A 12705-nucleotide genomic window follows, 5' to 3' on the forward strand; every position below is an offset into this window, starting at 1 on the left:
AAAAAAGTGAAGCCCCCTTCACTGCTAAGACCAAGCCCATTGCTCAAAAATGGACAAATCAGAAGCAGGGTGAGAAAGTCAGGGCAAAGACAAGGTTGGGACAACACTGACTTTAAAACACAAAGCCACTTCCACCTTTGCATCAAAACTCACACCTATTTTCACTTTGTGATAACCTTCAGCTGCATTATAAAGCTCTGGGATTTGCATTTATTCTCTGCATTAAGATCAAAACTTAAGAAACAACCAAGAAGAGAGAAAAAAATCCAGTAAATTCTGTGCAAGGTGGCTGAAGTCGCAGATTTTTAAGGTACTCTAAAGCTGCAATAATGTTGCAGTCATTTCTTGAAAACTATTTTTACAACATGTACATTATGACCTCAATTTGAGGATAGTGATGGACAACAGCCTCTATTTCCCCCAGCTTGTATTACCACTGTCTTGCTTGCTTTAGCATAAAGCATAAACAGGACTGTCTTGTGGTAACTGCATCCCTTACACAACAAGAAAGAAAAGAACAATGTAAAATTCACAACAGATGCAAAATCAGGCCCTCCCCAAGCTGTGAATTTGGTGGCCAAGAAGCAGCAGTTGTGGAAGAGTCCCTTTATCTCACTGCACCGGCATCAGTTACCACAGGGAAGACCAGCTGGATTTCATGGCTGCAGATGAAGCAATGCAATATGGCCCAGAGGGGAAATGACATACTTTTTCTTTCACTGAGGGTGCTGAGACATTTCAAGAAAGGCAAAGGAAGCACCAACAAATCCCAAAAAGTGTTTTTAAAAGCTTTACCATATCACTGTTGGCCAAGAACAGCTGATCCTTTCAGTAGCAAAGGGCTCTTATCACCATTACTACTTTTTTTTTTTTTCTTGTTTAGAAATAACAGCTAAAGTCTGCATCTATTGTCAGAGAAAAACCTGGTAATGTGCTCTCTCTTATCTTTGCATAATATATTTCACTTCATTTCCTCCTGAAAATATCCTCATGACAACAGTAAAATGTGCCACAATAAACTCACGTAAGTTTCTTCTAACTCACTCCCAAGCAGGTGGCCCTCACATCTACCTCATCTATATTTACACTGCTTGTAACATTTATTTTGGGTGCTACAACACTGAGTTCATATGAACTAGTGAAAGTATAATTTGCTCCTATTGCTATTTTTAAACCAAAATTAATTCATTTCCATAGTGCCAATAGGTTTCTACCTTTTAATTTCTTTCATACAATTCTGCTTAAGACACACTTCCAAGAAACCCTTTGAAAAAATCACTCAAACATTGTGCACATTAGGACCATTATGGGGCACACAAATTTTCCTTTTTCTCTTTGGTTTTTGTCAATGTGACAACTTCTGCTTGCAAGTCCACACGAAACAGGGGTTTTTCTTTCCTTAAGAGAAGGTAGTAAACACACCTAGGGTGCTTTGCAGAGGCTAACACTAGTAGTACCCATCCAGCATTCAGACACAAATAAAGAAATATTTGCCTTTGGATTATATTTTTCTTTTCAGCTTTCTGCCTCTTTTTGGGTGAAGCAAAATCTGTACTTGGAAGAAGCTGGTGACCAGAAACCTCAATGGGGGAATGCAAAACCCAAATGCAGGTTGGGTTCCTGAGCTGACTGAACTAAAACAAAATAATCAACACTGGATGAACAAGTAACTACAAACATTTGGCCAGAGCCACCTTTCCCAAGGTGCTTGTGATTGCTGCTGTACAAGAAAATGTTCTTGCTGCTTTTATTGCAGATTCCCCAAGTGATAAGCACTGAATCTGCCATTTCCTTGAGGCCTTTAACTCGCTCTTTTTAAGATATTCACATCTCTCCCTGCTCTCTCTTCTATCACCAGCACAGGCATCTGCCTGTAAACCATCCCCTCCTTCTGCATAATTCTCCCATCTGCCTTCTGCTCGGACTGCAGTGAGCACCACGACAGCCCCAAACTCAACTAAAACACCCTGCAACAAATTAGGGCAAATTTGTACTCGGATTGAAATCATGCTGTAGAAGTAAAAACCCCAAACTTGTCCTCAGCTTTGCTTAGATTATTTTTAAACAATAGTCTTTATGTCTATCTAGCCATCTGTCCAAACAGCTGATGAATTCTAAATTTAATTTACTCTTAGGCAGACAAATGTTGTAGAAGACAAACTTGTATAAGGTAAGATAGGTGAGGACTGGAGAGTCCCAAGGTAACTAAAAAGAAATGTCAGAAATGATGTGTTCCAATTCCTTTTGCAGAGCTAGAAAACTAATTTTAAAACCTGTCTTTCTATTTCATGTTGAGCTTGTATTTGGAAAAGTTTCATCTTCAGGAAACATTCTGACTCAGTGCTGATGCTTACATTTACAGGAGGTTCTGATATTAGGAAAGACAAAAGAAGATATGAAACTAGAGATAGGTTTGAATGAGATGCAGATTCTAAACTACAGCATGCTGAGTATCTGTAAGACAAATGCCTCATCTATCAAATCTCTTTCAGGAGGTTGTTCAGTCACCACCATGGCTTTGTTACTGAATTTATATCCCAGAATTAGAGCTGGAAGGGGCCCCAGGAGCCAGCTTGTCTCTCCCTCACCCAGAGGCACATCAGCCACTCACCAAACTTATCCATCAGTCCCAACAGATGCTTTTCTTACTTATTTTTTTAAAAAACCCTCCTGTGACAGAGGCTCCAGAGGCTCCTCTGACAGTTGTGCCAGTGCAAAAACACCCCACTGCTAGAAAGTTTTACTTCAGTCTTGGAGTTTAGCTTCAATCTCCTCCGCTGTCATTTAAGCCTGTTATTTCTTATTCTGCTCACATGAACATGGGCAAGGTTTATTATTTTACTCTCAAAGCTGTCATTCTACATATCTGAATGCCATTATCATATCTCCCCTCTTTTCTTCTCCAGACTAAATAAATAGGTAAAATTCTTCAATCTTCATGCACAGCTCATGTGTTCTAAACCTCTGACCACCTCTGTCTCCTCCACATTGTTCTTGGATTACAGAGCTCAAAATTGAATTCAGGGCTCCAGCTGCAGAGCAGAATTACTACATGTGCCTTACAGACAACATTCCCAACACCTCAGCCAGATATTTGTCCTTTCTGCAATGCCAGCTCTACACATAGTGTCTGACCAACCTTAATCCAGATCCCCGCCTTAAGCTGCACTGCCTGGATGTTCATGCCTCCTCTTTCTTCGTGGCACTCACCATTCCCCCAGGCACAGAACTTTGATCTCACTGCACTGGTTGCTAGTTTTCACACAGTTTCTTCAATTCCTCAAGGTAAGACTGAACTCTGTTGTTCTGTCCTCCCAAGTGCTTATGGCACCTCCTTGCAAGGTGTGCCCCAGACATTTAATAAACATCCTTTCTCCTCCATCATTCACAATGTTAATAAAAGGACTGATGAATACCAGAGCAAGCACAGCCTCTTGCAGACCCCACGTGGTCCCTGGGGTTTGACAGCTGCACCTCACCACTTAATTAGAGCTGTACCTACCCTGGGTTTCCCTTCTTACTATGGGTATATTGTGGGAGGACAAATCAGAAGCTTCACTCAAGCCCAGAGGTCATTAACTGTTGTTAGGCTTCTTTCCATATGCATCTCCAAGTTGGTTCCAGTTATCCTTCCTGAAGCCAACAGGGGTTATTTTGCTGTTTTCCCTTCTTCCTTTCCCAAACCCAACATTCTACAACTTTGTGGTCATTCTCCCCCAAGCTGTCTTCTATTACCTGCATCAAAAGCTCCCAGGAACTTGCTGGGCAGCCCTGTGTTGTCCCAAATTCACTTCCCAGAATAATACATGGTAGTATTAGCAAGTAAAAGTCCCACATTTCTCACTAAGTACTTCCAATGATTGTAGCTGCTCAGAAAACCCTTCTCAAATTTGACCTCCACTTGCGTTACCTAGTTAAGAATATTTATGGCAACAGTGATTTTACTTTTTCAAAAATCACTTGCTATTGAGTAACTATTACTCAGCAAACTTATTATGATAAGTTAAATGATAAGAGTTGCCAAAATAATATGAGATGTCAAAACCTGCCCTGCTTGAAAGGGTAAAAAAATCCAAATGCTAAGTTTTATTTTTCCATGCAGGATAAAACTGTTCAATTTGGCCATTTTTGCTCTGGATTTGAAGCTGTTGATATTTCTTAACAGTTTTTGGTTTGCTGGGTTTAATGATTGTGATCTAGTTTGGGTTTATTCTAAATGAAACCAGAAGGTATTTGTTCCGAGTGAAATTACTTTGCTTTTCTGTCCTTTATCATAAGTTGGTTATGCTCTAGAAGGAGCAAACATAAAAGAGAAATGAAATTTAAAAAGTGAATATTTTTGCCTGCAAGAGAACACTGCACTGTATGAGAGGGAAATAAAATTTACCCTGTATAAAGGCAGCCCATAGTAAAACAAGAAACACAAGTTTTCAGATAGATGTCAAATGCCTTCCAAGACAGTCATTAGACATGGACCTGAACTCTTTCTGCTTGTTTTAGTTAACACCTTTCATCTTGAAGGTCCTGTAAACAATTGGCAAAATTATCAGTGCGGTGACTTCACAGGGAAAAGAAGCTAACTCTATGTGCCCACAGCAATTTGTGCCAAGTCCTGCTATTTAGCCTGTAGTGAAAGATTCACCAGGAGTTTCATGGGATGCTCAGAAAGACATGATCACATTTCCTGCCCAATAAATACTGACAGTTAAGAAAAACTAAGTCATGTACAATGATGCACGTGCTGCACATCTCACTTGTCCTGCTTCAGCCAGAGAACACACCGTACCTGCTTGAGCAAGAGGCCAATTTGCTGTTTTGAAATGGTTTGTTCTGCATAATAATGAAATTTTCAGCTCTGAAAGGGACTCTGCTATTTATGAAAACTGTGTGGCTGCTCAGGACACAGCCTCTATTGCTGCACTACAGATCTGCACCACATGTGCAGGAGATGCAAACCTGCTTGGCAGCAGACCCAGAAGATGCTGCAATGAGTTGAAGCCGCCTTGGTTAAGATCCCATGGAATGAACCAGAAATGTGGCAGTCTCTGCTTAATGGCTGTGGTGCAAAGTGGTTGTCAAGGCAGCTGGGTGCACAGGGAGAGAAGGCTGCACGCAGGCAGACGGTCATGGGAATCTGAAGACAGGATGCGATAGATGGAAAACGTGCCAGAGCCACTATCAGGCAGTTTAGCACTGAATTATGTTGAACAAATTCTGCAAAATCTGTCTTGCTTTGGATAACTATGCCAAGCACAGCCCACTTCTACAGCAGTTCAACTATCTCACCTTCCTAGAATCCCTTGCCACAAGTCGCCAGCTATCTGCCTCCTGCTATCAGACTGCAGAGAGCCACCTCGGTGGCTGACAGTCCCTGGCCTTCCAGAGAGCTCATACCAGTCACTTGTACCCACAAGACATTCTTTTTGTGGGAAGAATTAGCATGTTGGAGATAAGGAACTAAAATCAGTTACTAAAAATCAATCTGCCACTCTGTCAAAAAGAAAACTTTCCTACCATCTATGAAGCTGTCACACAGGCTGGATTTGTCAGAGCGACACCACTCCAGTATACTTATTCATGCACCTGTGTTGATTTTTACACAACCATACACATGCACACCCCATGTGTACACACACAAAGAAGAGTATCTGGCTGAATCTTACTCCCAGACAGGTACCAGAAGAAAAAGAAAATTAAAAGGGTGCTTTTGAGGACTGAGAGAAGCAGACTTTGCACAGCTTAGGGAGTACCTACAATTGTGCCCTGCAGGTGGCAATGACTGTGTGGCATCTGCTTCCACTTTTCCCAAGCACATTTCACAGGAATCCTACGACAGAAATGAACAGCAGGACCAAATGCCTGATGGAACATGCCTTGGTAGTGAATTAAGTGCCACTCTCACTTTTCTGCCCTGACAGGAAGCCAATAGGGGTCAGGGACTCTCATCACCAGGAAACTGAAGGGGGTTAGCCAATGTCTTGGATGTGCAGAGCTCATAACTCAGACCAAAACTGAAAGCAGATAAAATGATCATAAGCACTAATAATGGGATAAAGCAAGGGGGGAAAGAAGCACTACATAAGTCAATTCACATGCATGTGCATTCCCCCTCTGCAATTACATTGGCAATAAAAATTGCTGTTCCATCACAGGGACAGAAACAGCTGCCAGGATCTTGAAATATTCTTTTAGACTGTCAAAAAAAGTCTGAAGTCCGGCAAACATGATTAAGGGAATGGAGTATCTGTCACAGAAGGGGAGCCTGAGAGAGCAAGGACTATTCAGCCTGGAAAAAAGGTGACTTGGTGGGATCTTTCCAACCTGGAAAAATACCTGATAGGGGGAAGTAAGAAGATGAAGTCAGGCTCTTCTTAGTGATGCCAGTGGAGAGGAGGTAAGGGCACAAATTAAAACACAGGAAATTCCATTTAAGCATAAGAAAACAGTTTTTCTTATGGTGAGCAAGGTCAAACACTGGCACCTGTTGCTCAGAGATTGCCCAGAGTCTCCATTCCTGGAGATATTCAGAACCTGACTGGACATAGCCTTGAGCAACAAGATGACTCTGCTCTGGGTAAGGGTGTGGAATTAGACTTCATACCTCAACCATCCTGTGATTCTCTTAAAAATAATAATCCACAGGTTCTGCTGTCTTGAATGAATTAAAAATCAATTGCTTGTAATCACACTCTTAAGCCCTGGCTTTCATTTACAAATTCTAACATTTAAACATTTGAAGAAAGCCTTCCTACAGTAAATAGGATTGCCCACAATGTGGAGTTAGAGGCTTTTTGGCAGATGTAAGCAAACAACTGTAAGAAGGTGTGAATCATTCTAATTAACTCCATGGGTACATAGCTGGGAAGCTACACAAGGGCAATTTAAATGCCAACATTTCACTGCTGGTCACTTCAGTGGAAATCCTCAGGGTTTCACAGTCCCCTAAGGCCTAAAGACATTTTCCAGGGTGACACAAGCAGCAATGGTCCCCTACACAGAAATCGAACCCTCAAGGTGTCCCTTCATTTCTGCAGTGTGCTTATAGTGGTCTCAGGAACAATGCAGGGTAAGTTAAAAGGAGAAAGTCTGGCAGCATAAAAGAGACCAAGAAGGGAAACTGTCACCAGCAGCTCTTGAGGAAATGAAAGCCATAGCCAGATTCACTCTAATCTCATATTCAACCTAATAAAGTCATAACTTTCTTAACTAACCTAGTGATGACCCAAAATTCAGAGCTGGTTGCTGTAGATGGTTGCAGAAGTTTAGTTTGCTGCAGAGCACAGGAAACCAGAATGAAGCACAAATACTGCCAGAAAGTAGTGGATATGAATTAGCACCTCTGCAGGTTGGACCAAAAGAGCTCTTGCTATCTACTTTCTAGATGCTTGGAGTCACAGAAAATGACAACACCAAGAGCTATAGTGACCTTAAAGCATGCTTAAAAAGGAATTAGGCAGGAAGACACATGCAAACTCATACAAAAGAATGTGGTATCTGCACAACACCACCAGCTTGATTATTTATCACATTCAAGCTAAAATTCTAAACCCTCAGCAGGTATTTTCCAGCTACAGTAACAGAAGAAAGTGAACAAGATTAAGTGTGCTCATGGGCATGCCAGTCTCACACAAATGCTGAAATTTCACATGGTCGAAGGATACAGCCTCCCTTCACCCTGCTCACATCCCACCATTCCCACAAACTATTGGGAAAAAAAAGGAGATTAGTTCACTACTTCCCCTGATGTGGCCACACAGGTGTTGGTACTGCTGTGTAGCAGAGTATGCAAAGATGAGGCCCTGGGAGCAGGCAGGTTTTCACCTTTTAGTGTATTGAAGTTACAGTGGAATTACTGCTTTAGAGAAAAGGAGGACAGTGTGAGTATGGAGAGTGACAGGAGAAACCTGTACATCTGCAGAATAGTCCTGGAGTTCCAAACATATTGGAATCTGTTACACATATTACCTTACATCAAGAAACATAAACATGGGATGATCCCACTAATTACATTGTCAATAAAAGAACAACTGACACTGCCAAAATATAAAGTTTTTGCACTGTGTTTCCAAATTTCTACTGAACTAAGCTCCATGCAACTGATTCTGGACAATCCTGAAGAGGAGGCACTGCCTGTCTGTCATCTTACAGGTCAGTACAGAGTGTGGACACACATGGCAGAAGAGGCTCTGATGCATTTCAAAAAGGTACTGGAGCACAGAAGCTTTACTGGCTTTATTTCACTGAAACAAACCAACAACCAGTAAATTTAGCTGTGGCAAAATTTAAAAAGACAGGGCTATTCCTGGCCTACAACTCCCTCAGACCTACGTCCTCCAGTTCCAAAAGTTTATTTTAGCCATGTGAAAGTCATTTACCACGATCAGAATTACACTGTTGCAAGTAGTACTAAATTCTCACAAAAAGATACATTTTTAAAAAAAATTTGATCCGCTACAGATGGGATTCTTTCAATATTTGGCAGTGTCAATGCAAATGAAGGAGAATACCACATCCTTGGTGAACAGGAGAGAAAATAATGAAATATTATTATACTACACACAGATATACATGGAGAAAAAAATACTACCAGAAAGCCATGGCTGGTGTTTTCACCAATATCAATGAAACATCCAGAAAAGGAATAGTGAGTATCACTCATCTGGCTTCCATGAAGGCAGGTCTGATTTACAGAAGGAGTCAATGAGATGGTGGAAAACTATTAAAGCACATTAAAGACTAAGGGTCAGGAACAGCAGCATACAATCAAGTTTTTAATTTATCCAGTGATCTGAACTGAACTATATAGTCTGACATAAAACTAAACTATTCTGTCAAAAGAAGAATCTTAAACAGAAGATGAAAATGTCCTCTTTTAAAGTGACTGAAATAAAAACTTTAATTTCTTCTCCCTACCTTTTGCTAGATTAAAAGAGGCTACATTCTCATAGGGGGCAGTTGAAATTATTGAATTTTTTTGGATATGACTTTGTTTTAGATATTACTTTGATACCATGGTAATTTTTGAGCGAAGTGTGTTTGGTTGATGTGGGCATCAAAACTATTTTATTTCCATTTTTGAGTAAAAATGAAGTTATTTGGACAGTAAGACTAATACAGAAAAGTGCAATACAATAATATGGTTATTAACATAAAAAATACCTTAAAAAGTAAGAAAAGCAATTCTCCAAAAATAACCAGTAAATTTGAACTATACACTCTAGGAAACTCCTGTCTTCCCTTCTCAGAGTATTAGGAATTCACCATAGATTATCAGGGAGATACCATGACTTCTGTGGGTCTGATGAGTCCCTTTCTGACAGCTGTCGGAGATTTCATTGTTATTTCCTTGGATACTGAAATTAAAAGTTTCCACATGAGAATCAACTCTCCTGTCTTGATACTGCTGCTGATCAGGAACACTCCACCCTTTTTTCAGACCAAATCCATCACAATATCATTATTTATTTAGGGTTTTTTCCCCCTCCACTGAATGCCCTGATCAGTGCATTGATTTCACACATCTTTTAATATTCTTTCCTAATTATTTCATACTCCTTGGGGATCTTATCTACTCAATGCCCTACAGAGAGTGCTCTTCCACTTATATACCTGATTTTGCAGTTTTCTTATAAACTGGCTATAAAGTGAAGTGGTTTGCACTGAGGGGGCCACTAAGCCTAAGTCTCAAGGACTGAACTTTGGACCCGTTGTACTTAAAAATCCTCTTTAACAGCTTCAACACACACACACACACAAAAGCCCACAAACAAACCAGAATTGCATTAATGAAAGCAATATCAATATGCAGAAATTTCAGAGTACTAAAGAAATTATCTTGAGAGCTAGAATAACAAGTGAAACAATTCAAATTACAAGGTCATATGCCTAAGAGTGTAGGAACAAGAATTTCTGTTGCATGCTGAAATCACCAGCTGAAATTATAAAGGAAAAGAAAAACAAGTTACTATTTGACTAGCAAGAGAGACACCAGCATGTTCTAGTTACAAAGGCTGTGATTAATCAGGAGAGGCATTTCCAATATGCACTCAGAAGATTGCAGGCTGCTGAAAAAGTCAGGGGCAAAGCCTCCTATAAAAGAGCACATATAGTTCTGACTACTCATATTTGCAGAAATTAATGCCCCTAAACAGAGGCAGAAGAAGGCTAGGAAATGGAAACCCTATTGTACTAAAAGAGACTAAAAGACACTGGCTGGCTCACTTTTCCAAAATGAGAGGCAGGATTAGAGGAATGTAAGATGGCACATCAGATGGTGAACATCACAAGGGAGAAGAATTATCAAAGTTGAAGGACTGCACTTGTGAAACAACAAAAGTAGAACTTGCTGTGAATAAATTCAGGCTAGAAAGAGAGTGGTCCCAATTCTTCAATAGGGATGAGCTTCTGAAACGGCATCCTCATACAAATAATGATGATGATGATGATGGGGTTTAAGATAACGAATAAGGTAACGAATAAGATTGCATAATGTTACCTAGTATAGAAAAGAATTGAATTTGACACACGAAATATCTTACTGTCCTATGTTCCTGTCACTTTTCCCAATTCCTCTGCAGCTAGGGTGCCAAAAAGTCTGCAGACAGAAAGTTGGCAGGAGTCTGGGGACGCAGCCACCCGTTTTGGTGCTCACTTGAAAAGAGGCAACTGCATACATGGGGTCCCACCGGGGCCCTGGACTGGGAATTTCCTATCATTTTCTCATGTTTCTCTTTTCTACTTCTTACTGTCCTGTTTCAGGGATAGAGTAACCCAAACCAAATCTCAAGTGAAAGCATTTTTATGTGGGAGACCACATATGCATTTCCACAGCGTTTTCTGTAACACTTTCTGTAGGCCTTCCACAATGGTTTGTTTCTATCCCTTCAAAGAGCAGCATAAAGGAACAAAGTGTTTTCAGAGCTATCCATAGCACTACATAGGATATTTCTTCTTGCAAGGTTGAAACTAGTAAGAAATTTACCTGTGGGCATTCTGCTGGTTTTTACATGAATATAATATCTGTAATTGATTACAAATTTAAATCACATTCTTGGTGCTACTGTGAAGTTGCACTTCAGGCCCAAGAATTTGTTACGAAGCTGAGAAAAAAACCAACATATTTGGAATGATAAGAGTTGTTCCAAAAATAAAAACATAGCAGAAACTGGCATTTTAAAATTTTAGTAGTATACGTGCTACTATTATATATAAGAGTCTTATAACCACAGAGCAATATGTATTATAATACACAGAGCAATCAAGGTTCCACAAAACAGATTACGGAGCAGCACAAACATGCAAAAACCCAGTTCCCTCAGAAGCCATTCTAACCCTACAGGATGACCTAACCCACTAGATCCTTTACATCTTTTAAGCAGAAGATCAAACATGTCACCAAAGCCCACCCACACTTCTAGTGGCCTCACTTAAAGTGAAGTCTTAGAGAGAATTAAAATTCTTATGCATTTATCTTGGTGTGATGTAAGTGTCTTGCTGCTAGAGGCTGTGTCCTCTGAGGTATCGAGCCCTGCCTGAGGAGTCTGTGAATTCCCATCTTTCATCTGGGCATATGAATATTCCATGTTATGCCAAGGTCAAAAGCCAGGATTGAGAGTACTAACCTCGTTTACATTTTAACACTTAAAAGCACCACACCTGATCTGGTTCTCCTCACCCAGAGGTACAGAATCCACTGCTTCCTTGCAGAAGTGTGTCTGTGCCCAGCTGTGGAGACCCTTGTCCTTATGCTACAATTTTTTTCCTTCTTGCTATGCATATTTACCCTTAGACAACATCTAGCTCTTACCCTCATCTGCCACTTCACAAGCTGTCAAATGACTATTCAAGCATTAAAAAAAATGAAGGGTCTGTTAAGTTGTAAATTAAATGACAGTCTATAGCTGAAAATTAGCAGTAACGTGCCCAAAAGTTTATTGATTGCTAAGAAAAGGTGAACAACCCCCCCTACAGCTGACTGTGTAATTACTGACCTTTAGAACCCCAGAGCTATTAATTTAAGAACAGATAGAGTGAACTAGCAAACGAGTTATTTTGCAGCAGGACAGTGAAGGTACATATCAAGTTTTTGCATGTGTTCAGTGCGACCTTGAATAGTGTTATTACATGCCTGTATTTTCCATTTTAATGCAGAATATAACCCAAGCTATATCTGGACATAAAATGCCTGTCAACTAGTTCAGAAAATCAGTGGGAAGGCACCTGCAGCTACTGAGGCCTTTCAGTACATTTGAAGAACTCCACAGCCTTCCAGAAAGGTTCTAAAGTACTGTTAAAGGCAGGAAAATTGTATTGCCAAGCTCAGACAGCCGGTACATGTTCTGCAAACATTTCATCTGTACTCCAGGAGATGGAGATGGACACAGCCAGGAACAGGGCAACAGCAGACAGTAATTCAGCATCAGTACAGTGGCAGGCACACACACACAAAAAGCCCCTCACCTCTCTTCATATTGCTAAATTTCATCTGCTGTAGACTATTGCACAATTCATAGAAATAGCAGCCTAAAGACTATTAACACAAATGCTTCAGCAGTATTTAACTTTTCTCTTTTTCTTCTAAATAATAAGCACTTATTATAATGGAGAAATAGCTGCCTTTTGATGAAGCAAACAATATTTCAAGAGGTCACGTGGTGGAGTTTACAGTAAGAAAAATTTTTTAAATATCTATTAGCTGGAAATAGT

The 12705-nt window shown here is 40.3% G+C and overlaps 1 protein-coding gene across 5 annotated transcripts in view; it reads right to left on the minus strand.

The window, feature by feature from the left end:
* The window catches only part of ZNF827 (zinc finger protein 827), a 100732-nt gene that overhangs the window by 20239 nt on the left and 67788 nt on the right, over positions 1-12705 (minus strand). The window lies entirely within an intron of this gene.

This window comes from Corvus moneduloides, chromosome 5 (assembly GCF_009650955.1).
Source record: "Corvus moneduloides isolate bCorMon1 chromosome 5, bCorMon1.pri, whole genome shotgun sequence".
Lineage (NCBI taxonomy): Eukaryota > Metazoa > Chordata > Aves > Passeriformes > Corvidae > Corvus > Corvus moneduloides.